At 42.9% G+C, this 14,356-nt stretch overlaps 1 pseudogene; it reads right to left on the bottom strand.

Annotated features, from left to right (window-relative positions):
* LOC130679194 (sorting nexin-29-like) overlaps positions 1-6,587 on the bottom strand; it is a 56,648-nt pseudogene extending 50,061 nt beyond the window's left edge.
* Between the last annotated feature and the right edge of the window lie 7,769 nt (positions 6,588-14,356).

Below are 14,356 nucleotides of genomic sequence, written 5' to 3' on the forward strand. Positions count from 1 at the left end.
AAGGTGCTTTATCTGGAATTGTGCTCACATTGCCAGAATTTGGACAGTTCATAACATTTTAGATTTTAGTTGTACATTTTAAGAGCTCTAAGAACTTGACGCCCATTGGTTACCCAGGCGGAGCCACGCAACAGGGAAGCAGGAGAGTCAGTGTCAACGAGATTTAATCCATTGCCACTTGCTTGCGCAGGAGGTGGTCAAATATTTGCAGACAGTGGAACACTTACTTCGTACAGTCGTCACAATAGATCAACCCAGTGCCTACATTAGGGGGAAAAAACTTGATATCATCACTTTCCCTGCTTTGAATGAAAACCACAAATATTCTTTTTTCCATTCACTCGTTGCAGCCAATTCTTTATGCCAACTACAGACCACTGCTGGAGATGACCCAGTCAATGCCAAAGAGAAAAGAGTGACCTTCAACATTCCAGAAAAATAAGAAAAAAATTGCCAAAATGTACAGAAACATCAAGCAAGAAACAGCAGCAAATTACCCACAGAGCCCCAAACTCTGGTGTATCAGACCCTTAGAGCTTGTCTTTTCCACAAATTATCTGACTCCTCAGGGCCTGGTTTCCCCATCCTTGAAATGGGGATTTCAGTGTCTTTCTAACTTAAGAAGGATTCTTGACAGGATAATTACTAATGGAAGGAGCACTGAGGCCCTTACAAAAGACAGTGTTAAGAATCACAATGACTTTCTGGCCTTACAAGGTCTACTTTTCCAGTAAGAGCAAAATCATTATCTGAAAATCAGAATTCCTTATCTTGCAGCACTGGTAATCAAGGATTCCCACCTACTGAATTATTTAAGAAAATGAAAATAAATCTTGACCACTACCCCCCTAATACAGCCACCGCATGTGGCAAGTGTCCTTGCGACCGCCAATTTGTTTACATCTACATATTTACATGAATTTATAAACATTGTTTCATATGCATGTTTTACTGTGCATCAAGATATATACATTTTAGGTATAATTCTGCACCCCAATATTTTTTCAGAGAATGTTACTGTTTGTGATATAGCCATGGTGATGTTTATAAATGCCTTTTATTCCCTTTAACATCTTTGAGGTTTTCTGTCATGTGACCCTGCCACATATATTTATCCACTCCTCTTCTTTTGACGGTCATCTTAGTTGTTTCTGGCCTCATGATACCCATTTGTCCTATGTATGAACTACCTATCCGTTCCACTTCCTGGTTATTTGCACTTAATGTATTCGGCCTTTAACCCATCTAACTTCTGACTCTGCTCAAACATTTTCAACTAAATATATAGCAGACTCTAACTTCCAATGTATAGGATATACAAGAAACCTCCCCAAAAGGATGCAGTCAGCAAAATCCCGCAAGAAACCTTATAGGATAAATAGCTTCCTTCAACAAAAACTCCAAGAGGGAAAAAAGAGATGAAAGGAGGCATATAGTTTAAAAAAAGAACACCATCAAGACAGTGAGAAAACAGAATGGAAGAAAATTTTTGTAAATAATTTATCTGATAAGAGACTTGTATCCAGAAATTATACACAATTCCTATAGTTCAACAATAAGAACAACTCAAAAAAGGGACAAAGGATCTGAGTAGACATTTCTCCAAAGAAAACATACAGATGGCCAACAAGCATATGGAAAGATGCTCAACATCATTAATCATTAGAGAAATGCAAATCAAAGCCTCAAAGAGATACTACTTCGCACTCACTAGAATAGCTATTACCAAAATGACTGTTGACAAGGATGTGAATAAACCAGAACCTTCGTACAGGGCTGGTAGGAATGGAACATGGAGCAGCCTCCTTGGAAAACAGTCTAACAGTTCCTGAAATGGACCCAGCAATTCTACCCTCAGGTATCTACGTAAGAAAAATGAAAACGTGCACATGAATGTTCACAGCAGCATTATTCACAGTGGCCAAAAGGTGGAAACAAGTCAACTGTTCATCAGCTGAAGAATGCATAAACAAAATATTTAATATCCATACAACAAAACAGCATTCAGTCACAAAAAGGACCGAAGAAAGATCCAGGCCAAATGATGAGCCCTGGAAACATGATACTTAGTAAAAGAGCCAAACACAAAAGGCCGCATATTGTATGATTAACTTATATGAAATATCCAGAGTAGCCAAATCCATACTGAGAGAAAGTAAAATTGTGGTTGCCTGTGGCTGAGGGGAGGGAGAATGAGGAATGGGTACAAATGGGTACGAGTTTCTTTTTGGAGTGATGAAAATGTTCTAAAATTGATTATGGTAATGTTTGCACAACTCTGAATAAACTAAACACTAAAACAATAACAAACTAAAAAACACAAAGAGATCTAAAAAACTTCAAAGACAAGCCAATCTGCACTGCTTAAACCTTATTTAGGTCCTAAGTCTTAAAAATATACTATAAAATTATAAGGCAATGGAAATGTGAACAATATGATGATATTAATGAATTATTACTAATTTCTTATAGGTATGATATTGGAAATGAGTCACATTTTTGAAATGGTGTCCCTAGATTTTTTAGATACTTATCAAAATATTTACAGATGAAATGTTACAGTGTTTTGAGATTTGCTTCAAAGTAAACTGGAGAGAAGGGCAATAGGTAGACACGTAGACAGGTGAAGTGGTCATGAGTTGGTAATTGTTCACTAGACTATTCTCTCCACTTTGGTGATTTTCAAATTTTTCTATTAAAAAAGGACAAAAGAGAGGAGATATTTTCATGCCACAGTACTTTACTATGTGCCAACTATCAATCCCACAGGTAGGAAAAACCCATTTCAACTGTATTTTCAAGAAACGAGGGGGAGTTATAAGTACAAACTGGTCAAAAGGTACAAATTGCACATTCAAGATAAATAAGTACTAGAAATATAATGAACAAAATGACGCCTATTGCTAACACTGCAGTATGATATACAAGAAAGCTGCTAAGAGAGTAAATCCTGAGTTCTCAACACAAGGAGAAAATCTTCCTTTATTCTTCTATCATTTCTTTGTATTGTATGTATGTGAGAAGATAGATGTTAGCTAAATCCATTGTGGTAATCATTTCACAACAAATTAATTCAAGTTATCATGCCGTTTGCCTTAAACTTATGATGTATGTCAATTATTTCTCAATTAAACAGGAAAAAAGAGAAAATGATTGGAAATACCTAGGACATCCCCCCTTCCATCCTCAGCCACTTCTTCTGCCTTAATTAGAATCTTTCCAAAACAAGGCTTTAATCCTTAAAGCCTTTTCCTGAAATAGCCATTTGTTGATTTCCTTTTGTAATCTGTTTGGCCTTAGACCTAATGATATTTTTACATTAAATTTTAAAACATTTTTATCTTTGATTGAAAATTACTCCTTGAAAAATACATTGATCAGTTTCCCTTGGCTTGTCAATTTCACTTGTTCCTGATAAGAAGGCAGAAGAGAGAATGGCCTAGCACTGTGAACTTGAGACTCCCTGTCATATTAAAAGGAAGAGATTTTCAAGGAGTGCCTAGCTTCAGCCCTTGTCCCAGAGCTGAGCTAGAAAACCACCCCAGCTGAACCCCACATGGGTCCTTATTGAAACAATAACAACTCCAAGTTCCTGACTACAAACCATGTGAAAGGCACAGTACCAATCACTTTACCTGTAGTTATTCAGTCACTGCAACAAGCCTAGGTGACAGGTACTATTATTTATCCCCATTTTGCTGGGACTTCCAGAAAGTTACTTTCAAGTCAAGTAACTTGCTCTAAATCCACAGTTTTATGGGTCACAGGCAGGATGTGAACTCAGGTTGTCCGGCTCCAGGGCCTGTACTTAAACCAAGCTGTATGAGCTCTTGGGTGGTTAACCAAATTATCACATTTTTGTGGTATCAATAATGTTCAAGGACCAAAAACTTTGATTAGGCCAAAAATCATTCACTCTGGCAACAGAAGCTGGACTACCTCTCTCTGGAAACCCCCTTGGCAGCTCCCCCATTAGGACCATTAATTTGACAAATCTTGTTCTTGACTAGCAAAACAAAAGGCACACAACTTGTAAAAAATGATCCAGAGATAACCAGAAAGTGAAAAATGAAGAGAGACAGATTCCTCTGACCTCCAGAAACTCCTGGCTTAAAGGCTAGGGCCAAGGGGGGCTGGACACAAGGACTCTTCAGAGGCGATTCCACAGAGAGGGGAAAACAGATGGTGAGGGTAGGTGAGTCCTCCTAAGTAAATCCAGATCCCAGTTGGGCAAGCTGAGAGGCTTCCCTGAGTCACTCCCACCTCCACATGCAACACCCAGGAATGACTTAGCACCACAACACCAAGAGACCTCTTCAGAGGAAAGGACTGAGAATACCATCAAGTCCAGGAACTAAACTTCAAATACACTGAGGACAAGCTGTCCACATGCACTTCCCTGTCCCTCCCAACCTCCCCACCAAAACTTCATTCCTCACTGATGGGAGGGAGAGGGGCGGACTGGGAAAACCAAAGGATGGTCCCCAGATGGGCTCAGCATTGGACAAGAAGGGAAGGTTTGCAGGCATGGACAAGGGAGACCTCAAATAAGCTAGGAAAAGAACTAGAAGGGGTTCCTTCCTAATTACAACCCTTAAATAGAATTCGTGCCTCATATCAAATTTACCGAGTATCATAACTCCTCCAAGTGGTAAAGATACCTCAAGACAAATGCTGGGCATAGAAGCCACAGGGCATAAATATGCAAAGAAGTAAAAAGCTAACCTTTTCAAACAATAAGGCTTCCCTCTCACTTACCAACTTCACATTTCCCTGTATGGCCCCGGAAGATGACTGGTTAGCCAGAGACGGGTAAGATTCCTCAAGGGAGGAACAACCTAAGACAGGCACAGTCGCAGGGGGGCCATCAGGTGAGAAATTGGGGATCAACAGAGGTGAGGCTTAGAACCTCACCCCCCCCCGTTTTGAGAGAAATCTTCTGCATCCGTGGATGTTTTGTTGCCCTTGTCTAGCTTGGATTAATACTTAGCCTATAAGCACACACCTGATCATCTACATTTGCTCTCTTACAACACTAAACTATGTTTTCTACCTTTATCTTGTATCTACCTACCACTTCAGCATTTTATTAAAAATAATAATAATAAAGAGAGAAATGTGGTATCCACATATAAATCAAGTATAAAAACCAAATGAGTATTCATATTTGAACTGACTGTTTAGAGTTCATAATGCATGAGCAAAACCGAAAGTTTCTGTGATGACTGCCCTTGTACTGTTCACTATGTAACTTATTCATTATGTAAGAATTTGTTCTACATGTAAGAACTTGTTTGTTATGCCTCAGAAGATTGGAGACTGACGAAAATTAGGCTTGGGGTGGATTAATGATTGTGCATTGAGCATTGACTCCCCTATACAGAATTTTATTGTCGTTAACAACCATTTGATCAATAAATATGAGAGATGCCCTCACAAAAAAAAAAAAAAAAAAAAAAAAAAGGACAGACTTCCAATGGTAAAATAAATAAGTAACCGGGATGTAATGTATAGCATAAGGAATATAGTCAAGATATTGTAACAGCTTGGTAGGGTGATAGCTGGAACCTAGAATTATGTATATAAATGTTCTACCACTGTGTTGTACACTTGAAACTAATGTAATGTAATACTGTGCGTCAACTACCCTTCAATAAAAAATAATTATTTAAAAAAAAAAAATTTTATATAAAAATGTTTACTAAGTACATAAATAAAATAAAGGATACCACAATTGTACCTGCTTTGACCTTTTCCTTAATTAAAGTGACCTTTAAACAATGGAAAAAAAAAAAAAAAAAAAGAACTAGAAGGGGCTGGAGAATGAAAAATAACCAAAACGTAAGAAGCAAGGACCAGAAAGGGAAACTCAGGCTGACTGGGAACAACTGGTGACAGGAACAGTAAAGTGCTGGGGGACAGGATACAAGAGAATAGAAGGGACAGGGGAGACAAAGAGGCTGGAGAACTCAGAGACCTCTGGGAACTGAGAGCTAGGAGGTCACGGGGCTCAGGGATCAGCAGGCTAAGTCTCCAGAGATGACACTCTGCCTGTGTGGAGACTGGAGTTAATGGGTACAAGAGGCCTTGGTGGTGGGAATGACTGGGGAGCAGGGGGGGCGGCCAGAACTGGGTCTCAGTAGTTTTAGGAGTTAAGAGGGACTGAGACACTGGAGGTCTGCGGACTGGGGGTCTGGTAACGGGGCAGAGAGGTAGGAGCATTGGCAGAGGCAGGAAAACGGGGGGCAGATGTCTAGGAGCTGTTTGTAAGTGATGGACAAGAGTCAGGGACTAGAGCGTGGACGCCTGAGAACTGCGGGTGTCCGGGGCCAGGAACTGGGCGTGCCTGGCATCAGGGAACCGGGAGCTTTGCAACGGGGGTCTGCGGAGAGCGGGACGCGGGGACCCCGGAGCCGGACCGCGCGGCTGGAGCGGCCGAGCCGAGGCGCCCGGGGCGGGTCACAGCGGCGCCGCCGCCACTCACCGCTCATGGTGCCGCTCCCCGGGCCGGTGCCTGCTCCGCGCGCCGCCACTGCCGCCACTGCCGCCGCGGAGCTCCAGACAGTCCGGGAGACAGCGCGCCTTGCCCCGCCGGCAGCCCCGTCCCGGAAGTGGAGCGCCGCCGCCGCGGCTCCGCCCCCTGACCCGGAACGTAAATGCGGACGCCGTGGAGGCCCCGGGGCTGCGGTTCTTGGCGTTCAGCGAAGCCGCGGGGCTCTGGCTCGTGGGCCCACCTGTGGGAGAGCCCCCGGAGCGTCAGGAGGCGGCCGGCCAAACAGGACGCCTCCCCGCCGGGTGGGCTCCCACAGCCGTCGGAGACCGTGAGCCAGGCCTCGAGGAATGGGACCACATCGCTCCAGAACGCCGGATGCCGAGAAGGGAAATCGAGTCGTGGGCCAGAACGTCGGGACAAGGAGGCGGGCAGCCCCGGAGGGCGACTCGAAGGAGACGACTTTTGAGCTGAGATCTGGATGAGAAGGAGACGGCCCCGGAAGATCCGCAGGAAAGGGGTTCCAGAAGGAGCAGCAGGTGCAAAGACCCTGCCAGGAGGGGGTGACTGGAGAGAGCGTGAGCGAGTAAAGGGTGGCGAGAGGGGCTTGAAGAGGTGGTGAAGGGCCTTGTAGGCCATGGTAACCCCTTACCATATTTGGACTGTTCTACCAACTCTCAGTAGGTAAGGAAATGGAAAACTGTTGCAGCAATTTAAGCAAAGTGACACAATCTAAATTAGGTTTTAAAGACCATTACTCTTCCTGGGTTGAGAATGAATTGTAGTGGCACAGAGTGAAGGGGCCATTGCTCTCTGCTGACCAGCGGAAAGTAACAGTGCCTGAAGCCAGGCTGGTGGTGGCATGGAGATGGGGTGGATGGATCGCCTGAGAATACGTGTTCACACTAATCTTCGGAAAGTCCAGGGTACTGCCTCATTTTACAGATTGGGAAAAATGGGACCCAGAAAAGATAAAAGGAACATTCTCCCAGTCTGTTCGCCTGCAACTCCAAGAAAGAAAAAAAAAATTACAACCAGTACACACATTTTAGGAGACCTTTAACAAAACACTTCTGTAGGTAATATACTCTCTCCTACTTTTCTTTCTTTTTAATGCTAACTAAAATGATTGATCCACTGAGTCTTGATCCACAGTTGAACACAGAATGGAGGAGCACCCCCCACGGGGGAATGGAGCCAGAATTCCAGCCCAGTTCAGTGTAACCCATAGCTTCATAGTTTTCTACCACATTGCCTGTCAGCATGAAATCTCTGGTCCCTAGGAATTTGTCTATTGAACTCAGCAGGAGTCAAGAGCTCTTTGGAGAAAGATGCTCTGCCGTGTCGTTTATAATAGTGAAAAAGTGGAAAGCACCGAAACTTCACTACAGAGAATTAGCTAAGCAAATCATGGCCCTCTTCACAAGGAAGGGATTTCTTGTAGTAGTTTGAAAATCCTAATTATAAAGATGTTGGAAACACAGGGAAGGCCAATGATAGTACATTAAGGAAGCCCCATGCAAAATAGTGTGTGCACCATGATTACAATTGCCCCAAAACGTGGCCATGTGTTAGGGTTGAGACAATGTCAAAATGAAAGTACTTGTGTGTTTGGTTGATGGGGTGCTTTTTCCCATTTTCAGGATTATATTTTACAATTGTTACTTTGTTATTGTAATTAAAGACTGATGTGTCTGAATCTCCCAGCCAAAGGAAACCCTAGTTTAGGTCTGCCGCCCTCTGTAACCATTGCTCAGTTTTCACATACACGCTTCATAGAGTTGCATTGACGATGTGGGTAAAATTGTAATATTTCCAGAATATCCCACCAGGCTTTGGTACATCTGCATATCAATAGGTGTTCAGAGGTGGAAAGAAGTATGGCTTTAGTGCATTTGCGTTATTCCTCCTGGGTGGAGAGAAGTTCATCTCGGTATCAATGGGTAATTACCTGGGCAAGGGAGGGCTTATCTGTACCTGAGAGGTGAAGGGGAGGGCGGGTTTTTGCTGCTGCTTGAGCAGGAGACAGATGGGCTGAACTGCAGTTTTGTAAGCAATAAATGGATTTGAAACTTTATTTCTCCCTTGGACTGATTTCGGTTTTTAGAGGTATTTTGCCCCAGGATTTCCTTTCCCTAGACTTCCACCCTGTTTCTCCAGCTGGAAAGGTGTGGATTTCTTTGTCCTTTGGGTCCCTTCCATGGGTCATATTCATAATGATGAGAGAATTCTGCTGCCCACAAAAATAAAAGGCACGACATGGTCTACAATAGGTCACAGTTTTTTTATTAATGACATAAGCAAGGAGAAAAATGTCACATTCATACTAAAAATTCCAACTAGACTCACAGAAATTAAGTTTTTAATGGAAAGTCCCAGCCTCCCGTTCCTGTCCAGTGCACACACATGTACACACACACTCATACTCACACTCAGGCTGGGCCAGAACACCTTTCCTGGCAGCTCCTGGACCAGCCATCCTACTGATGCTGGGGTTCTTGTTCATGAAGCCGAAGAATGAGCTTCACACTCAAGGTAGGAGAGCAAGGTACAGGCTTTTATTTAGAGATAAAGTGAAAGTATGGAGCTCCCGGCTCATGCCAGGAAGGGACAAGAGAGTCTGTAGTGGTGCATCATCTAGGGGGATATTTGGGAACGTGAAAGAGTTTAGGGTGTGGACTTGTTAAGTGGTTCCTGAATATTAAAAATTAACATAAGGAATTTCCTGCCTTGATTTCTCTGGGACACCGGCACCTTGGTCTGGGAGCACATCAAAAGTCTGCCTGCCCAGCCCCCAAGGTGGGCTGAGGTATTGTCTATTTGCTAAAGAATCTTGCCTCTTGAACTTCCTGGGTGTTAAAATGTAATCTTATCTTTAAGATGGAATTCTTCCTGCCCTTAACCATGTCGTCTACAGCTGGGTCTGCATGCTAAGTTAGTTGCTCAGTTTGCAAAATCACCTGTCAGATCTGAAGGAGGAAAGACAGCACATAGGCCTGGGCTTTTTAGCATGTGAGAGTGAATCTTACACATGGTTACGAATCATTAGCATCATAAAACATGCTATTCTTCTTTATCTGGAGAACATTAACTGATCTCACTGAAGAATGATTCTAGATCTTAATGTTTAACATAGAGTTTTAGTAGGGGGTGGTTTCCTTACATGCAGTTACATTGCTCTGACTGCAAATATCCCGCCCTGCCTCCTCCGGAGGCCCTCATCCTACTCTGACTACATCTACGGTCCCTGTCTCACTACCTGGGAACTGAGGTAAACAAGCTCTGAGCACTAAACTAAGAGGCTCTGCCTTACATAGGGTATAACTAGAAGCTTGACTGCTAGACCTGTGCCCAGCTCCCACCCCTCAGACCCGACCGGGTATTTGGGACTTGAGGTTCAGCCCCCTCCTCAGTGCCAGTCTTACGCGTGTACGGAAGGTCGGTGGGGCGGGAGGAGTCATCCCCACCACAACAGGCTGCCTCCGTCACACAGTGGGGGCGGGGGAGACTGGCTACATCTACACCGCATTATTTATAAAGTAAGAATGACACTGTGTGTCCAGAAGGAGCTCTAGTCCGTGAGGAAAGCTGCCAGGGACAGCATTCGAGCCTCTTCACACAGGCATAGCTTAACTATATAGGTAATTCCTAGTCAGTAGCATTTGTACTTAACCACCTCAATGAACCAAGCTTGAAGAAATTTAAAAGGAAATTTAGCTTAAATACAAAAATAAAATTTTATTTTGTTAAACAATGTTTAAATATTCTTTTATTAACTTGAGACACACGCATTCATACTTCTCCCGAAGAGGTCGGGCACGGCAGTATGGCTCCTGGGCCCGGGATGTGTGGTTTTGGAATGATGGAAGAATGGGGAAGGGCTGAAGGCCCTATAGGGAAAAAAACTTAAGAATTTTTAAGTGTGGTTTCCTAACACATACTCGGGGCCATCTGGCCTAGAGTGAGTTCAGGTAGGTGGGAGAAACAGCAGAGGGAAGAGGTCTTTGTGTCCCCTCAGCCCCATCCTCTTGGGCTGCCAGCCCTTAAAAGTCAAAACACCATTTAATAGCTGTAAAGTGGTGCTACTGTCCACTTTGAATTCTAGGCCCCAGAAACTTGAAACAATTAAGTCCAGCATTACCAACATGCCGTCACTCACACAATTTGATTCTTCCTGTAAACTCAATTTAAAGAGCAATAGACAAGCATCAGACAAAGTACCAGGACAAAGCTTTACACATACAATCCGGGGAGGCAGCTGAGCCTGGTGAGGCCTGTGGCAAGGTGGGCCAGGCGGCAGCTGAAAGTGATGGCAGGCACCCTGCCTGCCCCAAGGGCTTCCCTCCTTGGATCGAGGCATTGCCCCAGGATCTGCCAGGCTAACAGTCTTGAACCACCAAGCTTTTAGGGGCCAAACTGGCAGAGGGTTGGGGCAAAACACCGACTTGGACTTGGCAGGAGGAAGCAGAACAGCACAGGTGGCACCACCCACACAGGTCTCCAAGGCAAAGCCAGATTCAAGATTATTTAAAGAGAGATCCTACAAGGACCCAGTGAGGGGCAAAGCAGCAAGAAATGGGGAAACAAAAGTCCCCTTAAGGGACCAGAGGAAAACCAGTTGCTAGCCCAGCACGGTAAAGCTTCAGGGATAAACCACTTCCCCAACCCCATCAGATGCACATCAGAGCTGCTGTAGGTGGGCCAGGGCTGGACCTGGCACCCTCCGGCGAAGACAGCTCTGGCAGGTGGGGAGAGGGAGGCCGCCTGATGAAGCTTATACACTAAACGAGTTGGGGAAGTAAAGTGAACCATATTACAGATGTTTCTTGGATTCTGTCCAGCCTCACCAGTGGAACCACTGAAGTAAAGAAATGTATTAATTTGCTGCCAATTCAGACAAAAACAAAGTTTGCTGGGTGAGGAAATTAAGCAGCAAGCAGTGTATTTTCTGTCCCTGATACTTACCTGGGTTAACAGACTACTTACTTCTGGTTCTAAATTTCTAAGAATAATTCAGACTTGGATCTACAAAGTAAGTACAGAAATCCATCAGAGGACTCAGCAATTTTACTTCTGAATAGTATTGAACACTGCAATTGATTCCCCAACATCCCTTTTTTGCTGGAACATTTGTCTCTGGCTAGTGGTTCTCAAGCTTGGCCTCAATCAGAGGCCTTACAGTGGGGTGTATTTCAAATGTATCAATGCCTAGGTCCTAACCAATACCCGTTAAATCAGAGTCTAGAGGTGGGTTAGGTGTAAAATTTCCTGGGGCAATTTTAATGTACAACCACCAGTGTAAACCACTGGTTTAAGAGATCCCCTTTGCACAGGGAGATACCACTTCACATCCATTAGGATGACTGTTACTAAAAACAAACAAAACAGGAAATAACAAGTGCTGGAGAGGATGTGGAGAAATCAGAACGCTTGTGCAAAATGGGTAATAATGTTGCTGGTGAGAATGTGTAATGGTACAGCCAATGAGGAAACAATATGATGTTATGTATATTTAACCACAATAAGGAGAGAGAGATCTCCTTTTCAAGATTGGGTATGTGACCCAATTCAGGCCAATGACATGGGAGGAGATAGCTCCTGGTGGGCTTCTGAGAAAAGTTTCCTGATCCTAGAAGACAGCTGCAGGATGAGATGCACTCCCTTGCTTCTCCAGACCTAACATCTAGGACTCTAGCCGTCTGGGAACCAGCCTAATGATGAAGCCAACACGCAGGGCAGCAGACAGATGAAAAGGTGTAAGTCCTTGAGGTCATTAAGCTCCTGATACAATGGACTCAAGTCAGTCTTATCTAAGGGCTTATGGTTGTTAGAAACAGGACATTAGGTCCAAAATGGAGTCATTTATCCTAAGCCCCACATAACCAAACTGAAACTTAGTTACAGTTTCAGCTCCCCCAGAAATACGATCTGAAAACAGTCAGTCAGGGCTCACCTGGTCAACACTACTGATATACCCTGCCTGATAGACCTCTGCCATCCCTTGAGAGCATAAAACTTGCCACACCAATCCACCTGTTGCTAGTGTAACTGCTTTGTTCTTGCTCCCTTCTGCCCATAAAAGTCCTTCCTTTGGTTTAACTCCCCGGAGCTCCATTCTATCTGCTCCATTGGATGCTGCCCGATTCATGAATTGTTGAATAGTGACAATAAGGTATTGAAAATTTATTCACTTGAATTTTGTTTTTTAACATGGTTATGTAAGGTAATACATTTCTTCTGATTAAATCCAGTTAAATTTCTGTAACTTGCTTCTGACAGTATCCAGACACATTTGTACAAATACTGTGGGTATAACAAAAATTTGGAAATAACATAAAAGCCTAAAAAGGAAATGGGTGAATAAAGAAGAGGTATAAACATCGATGGAGTTACTCTATCACAGTTAAGAGACAAACACATGGCATGAAAACAGGTTTTATGTATGATATATGAATTTTAAAACAATAAGGTGGTTTTCATTGATTTATATGTTGTATATGTGAATGTTTCTAAATAGATTAAATGGATCACATTTCATACATGATAGCCTGTTGGGGAGGGTAGAATTTGACTGGGATGGGAGTAAAAGAGGCAACATATGTATTAGAACTATTTTATTTCTGATCTTAAAACATAAAACAAGGTGATCAGATGCTAACAATGGACAATCTGGGGATTCTACATAGGTAGGTGTTTGTGATTCTTGATACTGTTCTATATTTACAAATTCTCAAAGTGAAAAGAAGATCCTTTCCCCAGGGCTATCCATGGCCCAAACAAATTTAACTAAGGAAGGCAGAAAAAACCTTCAATAAAGACATAGCAATCAAGGCTAAAGTCAGTTTAATTACAAGTGGGCTTTACTTGTTCAGAAAACTTCTCTTTTTTGTTGGTATGAGCATTTTTAACATTCTAACTTTTTATTTGGAAATAATTAAAGACTCCCCAAAAATTGCAAAAATATTACAAGAGGTCCCCTATCACCCTACTTTCCCCAATGGTAACACCTTATGTAACTATAATACACTATCAATACCAAGAAATTGACATTGCCCTGATACAATTAAGTAGACTGTGTACCTTACTGTGATTCACCTGTTTATCCTTTCTTTTATTTTTAATGTCTTGAAGTTACAAAAGCAAGTTGCTCATCAACAGAAGAATGGATAAATAAGAAGTGGTACATCCATGGAATATCATTTGGCCATAAAATGGAATGAAGCTCTTACATCTGTTACAACATGGATGAACCGTGAAAATATGATGCTGGTGAAGGCAGCCAGACACAGAAGATGATCTATTGTATGATTCCATTAGTATGAAATGACTGGAATGGGTGAATCCTAGAGACAGAAATGAGATTGGTGGATATGGGGACATGGAGGACAGGAGAGAGGGGAGCGAGTTCCCACGGGAATGGGAAGCGTTCATATAATGATTACGGGAGCCCGTGTGCCACGGTGAAAATGTTGGGGAACTAGACGAAGGTGGAAGCTGCACAAACATTGTGATTACACTAAACACCACTGACTTGTTCACTTTAAAGTGGTTAATTTTATGTTATATAAATTTCACCTCATTAAAAAGTTTTGGAAAAAGCAATTTGCTTATTGTAGGAAAACCCAAACATAATAGTATAAGTACAAAATTGCACTTTCTTCTTCTCCCAGCTGCTCTCCTCTCCACATCCAATCCCACTCCATTAGTTCACCTTCCATTAACTGTTTAATATTTAACTGTCCACATTTCTAAAAGTTTTATGATGTACAAAAAGATGCATGTGTCTCTTTCTCTCCAAAATGCTTACTGAGCACTTGATCCATGCCAGGCAATGATGCAGGTGACTGGAGCACAGTCTGATGCGAT

This window comes from Manis pentadactyla, chromosome 10 (assembly GCF_030020395.1).
Source record: "Manis pentadactyla isolate mManPen7 chromosome 10, mManPen7.hap1, whole genome shotgun sequence".
Lineage (NCBI taxonomy): Eukaryota > Metazoa > Chordata > Mammalia > Pholidota > Manidae > Manis > Manis pentadactyla.